General features: G+C 40.6%; 1 protein-coding gene across 4 annotated transcripts in view; it reads right to left on the reverse strand.

The window, feature by feature from the left end:
• Positions 1 to 7149, reverse strand: part of Rasa2 (RAS p21 protein activator 2) — a 97612-nt gene that overhangs the window by 76388 nt on the left and 14075 nt on the right. The window contains exon 1 of one of the 4 annotated variants that reach the window (XM_031346123.1): positions 7062 to 7139. The exons of the other annotated variants lie outside the window; for them this stretch is intronic. The gene's annotated coding sequence lies outside the window, so the exon portion shown is untranslated. Of the gene's footprint in view, positions 1 to 7061; positions 7140 to 7149 lie in introns of those variants that run through there. 4 annotated transcript variants of the gene reach the window in all.

Below are 7149 nucleotides of genomic sequence, written 5' to 3' on the forward strand. Positions count from 1 at the left end.
AAAAAAAAAAAAAAACCCTAAGTATTTAAAAGTAAAAAAGACCAAAGGAGCTGTGTACAGACACATCACTGCATCCTTCCTCTATGGAAGGGTAGTTTCTCTCCATCCTGTCCCACCAGAACCATCTCAAGAATGTTCCTGCAATTAATCTCTCCTGAATTAGCATTAATTTTCCCTGCTACCAGGTTGCTCTCAGCAGCATATAAACAACACTTCACAATTAAAACAAACAAAAGAAGCAAATAATCATCCTTGGTCCCACTTCTTCTCCCTTGCTACACCTCCACTTCCAGATTCCTTTGTCAAAGGTGAACATCTTCAAAGCACTGTCCCTCGATTTCTCACTTGCCATTCATGCTGTGGCCCTCTCTAATCAGCTTCCGATTCCAAAGTGACAATGAAACTGCTTTAGTCAAGGTCACCAATGTTCAATCTGTCATACAGAGTGGATATTTAACATGCTTCCTTTTCTTGGATTCCACAACATACTATTTCTGGCTTTCCTCGTATGTCTTCCATTCTTTGTTCATCTCCTTCTCATTTCAATGCTCTAATTGCCTCAGGACTCTGTTCTAGACCACTTCCTTTTTCTATAAACTACTGTAGTATGCAGTGTTAATGCTAGGAGCTCCCAGTTCTGTGTTTGCAGGCCTGACCTTCCCTCATTCATAGCCCTGGATATCTGGCAGGTATCTTATATTTAATAAGTCCCCAAAACCAATCTTATTTCCTCTTCTATAAGCCCTTCCCTTGGTCTACCACCACTTCCTTCTCACTCATCATCTTCCTGTCTCTCCCTTATACAATCCAGCTCATTAGCAAATCCAGAAGATCTTTAAAAGGACAAAATCTAAAATTCAGCTACTTCTTTCCTTCACGAGAATCACTCAAATGCAAGCCATTGCAACGTTTTCTTCAGACAAGCATGGCAATATCTCCTGCTGCTTCTACTCTTCAACAACCTGTTCTTCACCAAGATGCAATGACCCAAGCTGTCTGCATGAATGCATAGTAAATGAATGCTCTACCACTGAGCCATAATCCAGACCAAGCATGATCTTTTCCTAAGATTGAACTCAGTCACTTCTCTGCTCATACCACCTGTCTGAGAATAAACTTTAATCTCTACATCATAATCTACATAATCCTAAAGGATCCCTTCTGACTCCTTCTTTTGTTCTTCCCATGGTTCATCAGCCATGAAGTTAATTGATGGATCTCTCTATGCTTTACATGGCTGGTACATTCTTATCATTCAGGCCTAAGCTCAAATGACACTTGACCTTTCCCCTAACTAGTCTTAGATTTGGTTTCCTTGAGAGCATTTGTAACGTGCTGAACTTCTGTTAGGAGTTTCTGCAGCTCCTGTATAAGGCCTGAGAACTTGCTAATACCCAAGATCTAAAACAGTAAAACTCTGGTGACATGTTTGTTGAAGAAATAAAGAACCCAGCAAGCCAAGCTTTGAAGGTCTCATGAGCTATTTGTGTACCAAAATGACATACAGTATCTACTTGATGTGTATACTAAAATTACATACCAATGTACAATTCTAAGAAAGCGAGGAAGGGGCCGGCAATAAGGCTAAGTAGGTGAAAACATTTGTGTGCAGTCCTGACTAGCTGGATGCAGGAGTGAACATAAATGTTCCCAGCATTTCTACAGTAAGATGGGTGGTGAACCACCCAGAAGCTCCAGGGTCAGACAACCCTGCAGCCAGGTAGCAGGGGGACATGCCTTTAATCCTAGCACTCAGGAAACAAGGACAAGTAGATCTCTGTGAGACTGAGGCCAGGCTGGTCTATAGAGTGAGTTCCAAGACAATCAAAACTTTTTAGAGATGTCTAAGGGGAAACAAAACAACAACCACAAAAACAAAAAAACAAAAAACAAAAAGGGAGAGAGAAACCATGTTTCAAAAACAAGATGAACTGGCTGGAATGGTGGAGCATGCCTTTGATACCAGCAACTGGAGTCAGAGGCAGGAAGATCCCTGTGAGCTTGAGGTTCTCTCTCCTGTCCCTCTCTCCCTACACAGGACCTTGTTTAGCAATTCTATTTTCACTGTTGTCAAACTTCTTCAGAATCTCCTTTGCCTCTGCATAACACAATGCATTTGTTTTAAAACCAAAGTTTATAGAGACCATAATACAACACTTAATTTTATATGTGTATATATGTATGTATATATATATATATATGTATATATATATATGACTACAATAAATATGCTCCATATCTAATATGAGAGTTTAGAACATTAAATCATTACCCTAGGACATACACCTGTTTTATTTATGTTAACTACTGTTTAGAAAATAATGGGGCATAATGTGTACATAATCTTCCAATCCCACCCCCCTCAAGAGGGAAACAAGGGTTATTTTGTCTGTAGAATTTAATGAAACTGACATTGCCAGATATTTACTTAAAATAATCAAAGATCAAGTCTCATATAGTATAAAGAAATGCATCCAGCATCACTTTTTATAAAAGCAGTTTTCCTTTTTTTATTTTAGTTTTTTGAGACAGGGTTTCTCTGTGTAGCCCTGGCTGTCCTGGAACTCATTGTGTAGACCAGGCTGGCCTCAAACTCAGAAATCCACCTGCCTCTGCCTCCCAAGTGCTGGGATTAAAGGCGTGCACCACCACTGCCCAGCAAAAGCAATTTTCCTAACGTATTTTTTTTTTCAGTATTTACCACTGGTTGACATTCAAATTAGCTGTTTTGAAAATTCATCCTATCAATGCCCAGTTTTCCAAAATAATCACACTAATGTTTATCAGTTATGAGGGATTTTAAACTGAAATTCAAACTAGAGTAGTGATTACTGCTCATTTACAAAGCACACTAGGCAATGGTTAGAACACGGAAGCACTGCTGCATCTCTAAGCAAAAGAAGGTTTTAACAGCACACACTCCATCTTCAAGCTACATAAAGGGCAAAGTGAAGCCCTTTTGAAGCCTGTATTTTCCCACAGATGGTCCTACTTACAGATGGTCCTACTATTTCTAGGCACATTTAGGATATAAATCACATGGCTGAGTCAAAATAACCCATCCTCTAACCCTCCTCTTTCACTCATACCCTCACCTTCTACAATTAGTATCAGACCTTCCTTTGTCTAGAAGCTTTATGAACACTAATTAATAATGCTCAGCACTACCAAATCAAATTACTGCCTGTCAATACCCACCTTACGTGGGCACTCGTTAGTATCCTAATGCTAACCTACCCTCAGTCTGGGTAGCCATGCTAAGTGGTCTTTGTTCACTCCCTCATTCTGGCTTTTTCTCTACAGAGCATACTTAATAGACTATTCAATTCATCAGTGGTGGAGGACTGCTTTGAGGTATTTTAAAAATATGCCATTATAAAATAAAAGATTCTCCAGGCATGGTGGCACACACCTTTAATCCTAGCACTCAGGAAGCTCTGTTTGTAAATGGATCTCTGAGTTCAAGGTTATTCTACTCTTAAAAAGAATCAAGTTTATATTCGTATAGGATATGGTGGATTAGTGTCACAACATTACTTGTATGTCCTTTGGTATTATGGGGACTCTAAAGCTAAAACCTATCTCTCCTAGCTTATCTTGCAGCTATGTTTATGTTCCTAAATTCTACTAATTTAAGTTCCACTAATCAGATTCACTCACTAGAAAACTGGAAGACAGAAGAAGGACACTGAGTTTTGGTAGTTTCTAGTAGCAAGCAGTACCAGTTACAGATTCATGTGTGTCAAAGAAGGAATTCACAGGGCACCCATTCTATGGTAAAAGCTATGGGAGGTCTGGGCTGGAGCTTGAGCCAGCAACAGTGATGATGAAGGTGGCTATGTGCTAATGGCCATTTGTTAATACTAGTACATTTTTAACCAGGGCAGAGGTAAGAAGGTTCTAAGCAAAACTAGTTATAAATTAGAGGGGTATGTGTGTGTGTGTCTAAACCAATTCTGCAGGGCTCTTTTGATTTAAAAGAGGCAGTAACTCTTGTGGTAGCCTGCATGAGATGTGATTATATTTGTTTTTGTGATACGCTGGAACTCGGCCTCTACTACTGAGCAATGCCACAGCCCTTCTGAGTCATTCCTGAGAATTCCACAAGTCTTTTTGGAAGCCTGAAGGAAGTAAGAGTGCATGCACATAAGTGTGTAGTGAACACGGAATCCAGGGGACAATCTCAGGTGCCACTCCTTAGGGGCTGTCCACTTTTGTTTTTTGATTCAGAGTGTCTTACTGGCTTGGAACTCACTTAAAAGAACTTGGGTCTGACAATATGGCTCAGTGGGTAAAGGCACTTGCCATGAAAGCTTGGTGACCTGAATTAGATCCTCAGAACCCATGTATAGATGGCAGAAGAGAACTGACTGCATGAAATTGTCCTCTGACCTCCACTACCACCTGCATGCTCAAGCACTCAAGCATACACACACACACACACACACACACACGCACGCACGCACGCACGCACGCACGCACGCACGCAGAGTCAGCTGAAAAAATACAATTTCCACTTCAATTTTAGTATTAATAAAAGGAAATCTGTATGTGCACATGTTTATACATATAAATTCTGTATACCCATGTGTACTCATTGAGGCCAGAATCCAACACTGGGTGCATTCCTCAACAACATTCCCCTAACTTTTTACACAAGGTCTTTCACTGACACTGGAGCTCCCTGATTCAGCTAGACTAACTGGCAGCAAGTCCCAGGGACCTGCCTTCCCAGTGCTGGGGGTCACAGCAATGCACTGCCACACCTGACATTTTTTTCCCAGGGACCTGCCTCCCCAGTGCTGGGGGTCACAGCAATGCACTGCCACACCTGCCATTTTTTCCCAGGGACCTGCCTCCCCAGTGCTGGGGGTCACAGCAATGCACTGCCACACCTGACATTTTTTCCTTGGGTGCTAGCGATCAAATTCAGGTTAACAAAACATGCCAAGGTACTGTAATATACAAAGGACCTACAACAAAAAAAATGTATTTGATTGTATTTATGACTGTCACTATTTCCACCAACAAAAAAACAAGGTCAGGAGGCATATCATTCACAATAACTGCTCTTACTGGGAAAAGGAGGACAGCTCTCCAGCACAACTTCTTTTTATTCTGTGATATCTCGTTTAATCCTTAACTAAGACTCCTTAAGCATGTTGGCTTATATTATGGCTTGATGTCTAACTGCTAACTAAATTGTTTAAAATGTCCTCTTAAATTTCTTTTCTTTTCTTTTCTTTCTTTTTTTTTTAATCAGCCTACAGCACCTGGTATTCCCAGGCGGTCTCCTATCCAAGTACTAACCAGGCCCAACCCTGCTCTTAAATTTCTTTTGAAATGTCCCTTAAATACACTCTTTATTAGACATCTCTTCTTTCACAGATGTACTGTAAGTTGGCCAAAATACCTTCACACTATATGACAGTGGTTTTGGCTGACCAATAAGATATAAGTTTTCTTCATCGTGTGTGTGTGTGTGTGTGTGTGTGTGTGTGTGTGTGTGTGTGTTTGTGCACACACAATTTTTCCTTTTTTGTTGGAAGATTTTGAGACAGGGCTTCCACGTTGACCTTGGACTTGCTATGTAATGAAGGACAGACAGAGTGCAGACAATCCTGCACTCTTCACCCCCTACCTCTACTTCCCAAGTGCTGGAGTTACAGGCCTCTGCCACCATTCTCAGTTTTTATTTTAAATTAATTTAAAATTCTGATGATCTTTATACGGAAGCACTAAATTTCCATCTCTGTTATCGGTTATTATGTCCATTGGTATTTATTATCTTGCTTTTAACTGTTTACTTTTTGACAATGGCGAAAATTGACTGTCTCCTGGCTTCTTGAACTTCTTAGGCACTCACGCAGATACTACCTTCTCAGTGGAGCCCTCCCGGACTGTTCTCACCCTCTGTTATCTGACATAGAACCCACTCCTGTTCCCACTCACTAATGTGCCACATAATGACTGTACACAGGAGACTTACTGTTAACCTTTACAGTGTTGACACAGATCAACTTATATCAAAGGAGATTTATTTATTTTTGAGACAGAGTCTCATTAAGTAGCTGTGGCTGGCCCTACATTTTAGTTGTTTTAACTTTTAAATACTGTGTGTGAGCACAGTGCCCGCAGAACCCATAAAGGGCATCAGATCTCCCTGGAGCTGGAGTTATAGGCGATTGTGAGCCACCCACTGTGGATAATGGGAACCAAAGTCACACCCTCTCTAAGCGGAGTATATGCTCATAATTGTGTAGCCTCTACTCCAGCCCCAGTGTTACACATTCGCATCCTTGTCCTCTGTGTGTAGATTACACAGTAACTTCATGCAGGCAGGGAGGCTTGTTTCTACTTAGATCCTATCACGTAAATTTTTGGGGAAGAGTCTCCGACTGAACCTGGAGCTAACAAGTTTGCCTACACCTAGCTAGCCCATGAGTCCCAGGAATCCTCCTGTTCTATCTTCCGCAAGATAGAATTATAAGTGTATCACCATATTTGGCTTTTTCTATGTGAGTTGTGGGTATCAAACTAAGATTCTCATGAATTTGCAGCAATATTTTACCAACTGAGCCATTGTCCTAGTCTACCATATAAACTCTATCTGGCACTAGAATACTAAACATCGAGCTGCTCGGCAGAGACTTTGGTCTGTGTGGTTTATATACCTATGTGTGTGCATATGTGTATGTAGATGTTTTAGGGAAGATTCTGTATATATATTGCTATCAGTAGGTTGTGTTGTTGTTTAAGAATGTTCTAGGTGAACAAAGTACTGGATAAGCTATCTCTTAAATATCTGGATGCCCCACAACTAAGGATTTTCTCAAATGTCCCGTTTGATTTGTACAACAACCCTATTAGGTAAGTACTTCTGTTCCTTTTTATAAAGTAAACCAGCAGCAGCAAGAGCACCAGTGGATAAATCACAGTCAAAAGCCAATAGCATGATTATCTTTCCATTCTATTCTTAAAGATTTTCTAAAACAGTAGTTCTGAGACTCTATCCTTGTCTGAAAGAGACTTGGTAAACCCAGCCCTACTTCAAAGCATACCTTTAAAACAAAGAAGAAAAGGATCCAACACAGATCCTAAAGGGATTAAGCCTCAGAGGAAATCATAATAGGTCAGGGTCCTGGACAA

Source organism: Mastomys coucha, unplaced genomic scaffold, assembly GCF_008632895.1.
Source record: "Mastomys coucha isolate ucsf_1 unplaced genomic scaffold, UCSF_Mcou_1 pScaffold23, whole genome shotgun sequence".
In the NCBI taxonomy this organism is placed as follows: Eukaryota; Metazoa; Chordata; class Mammalia; order Rodentia; family Muridae; genus Mastomys; species Mastomys coucha.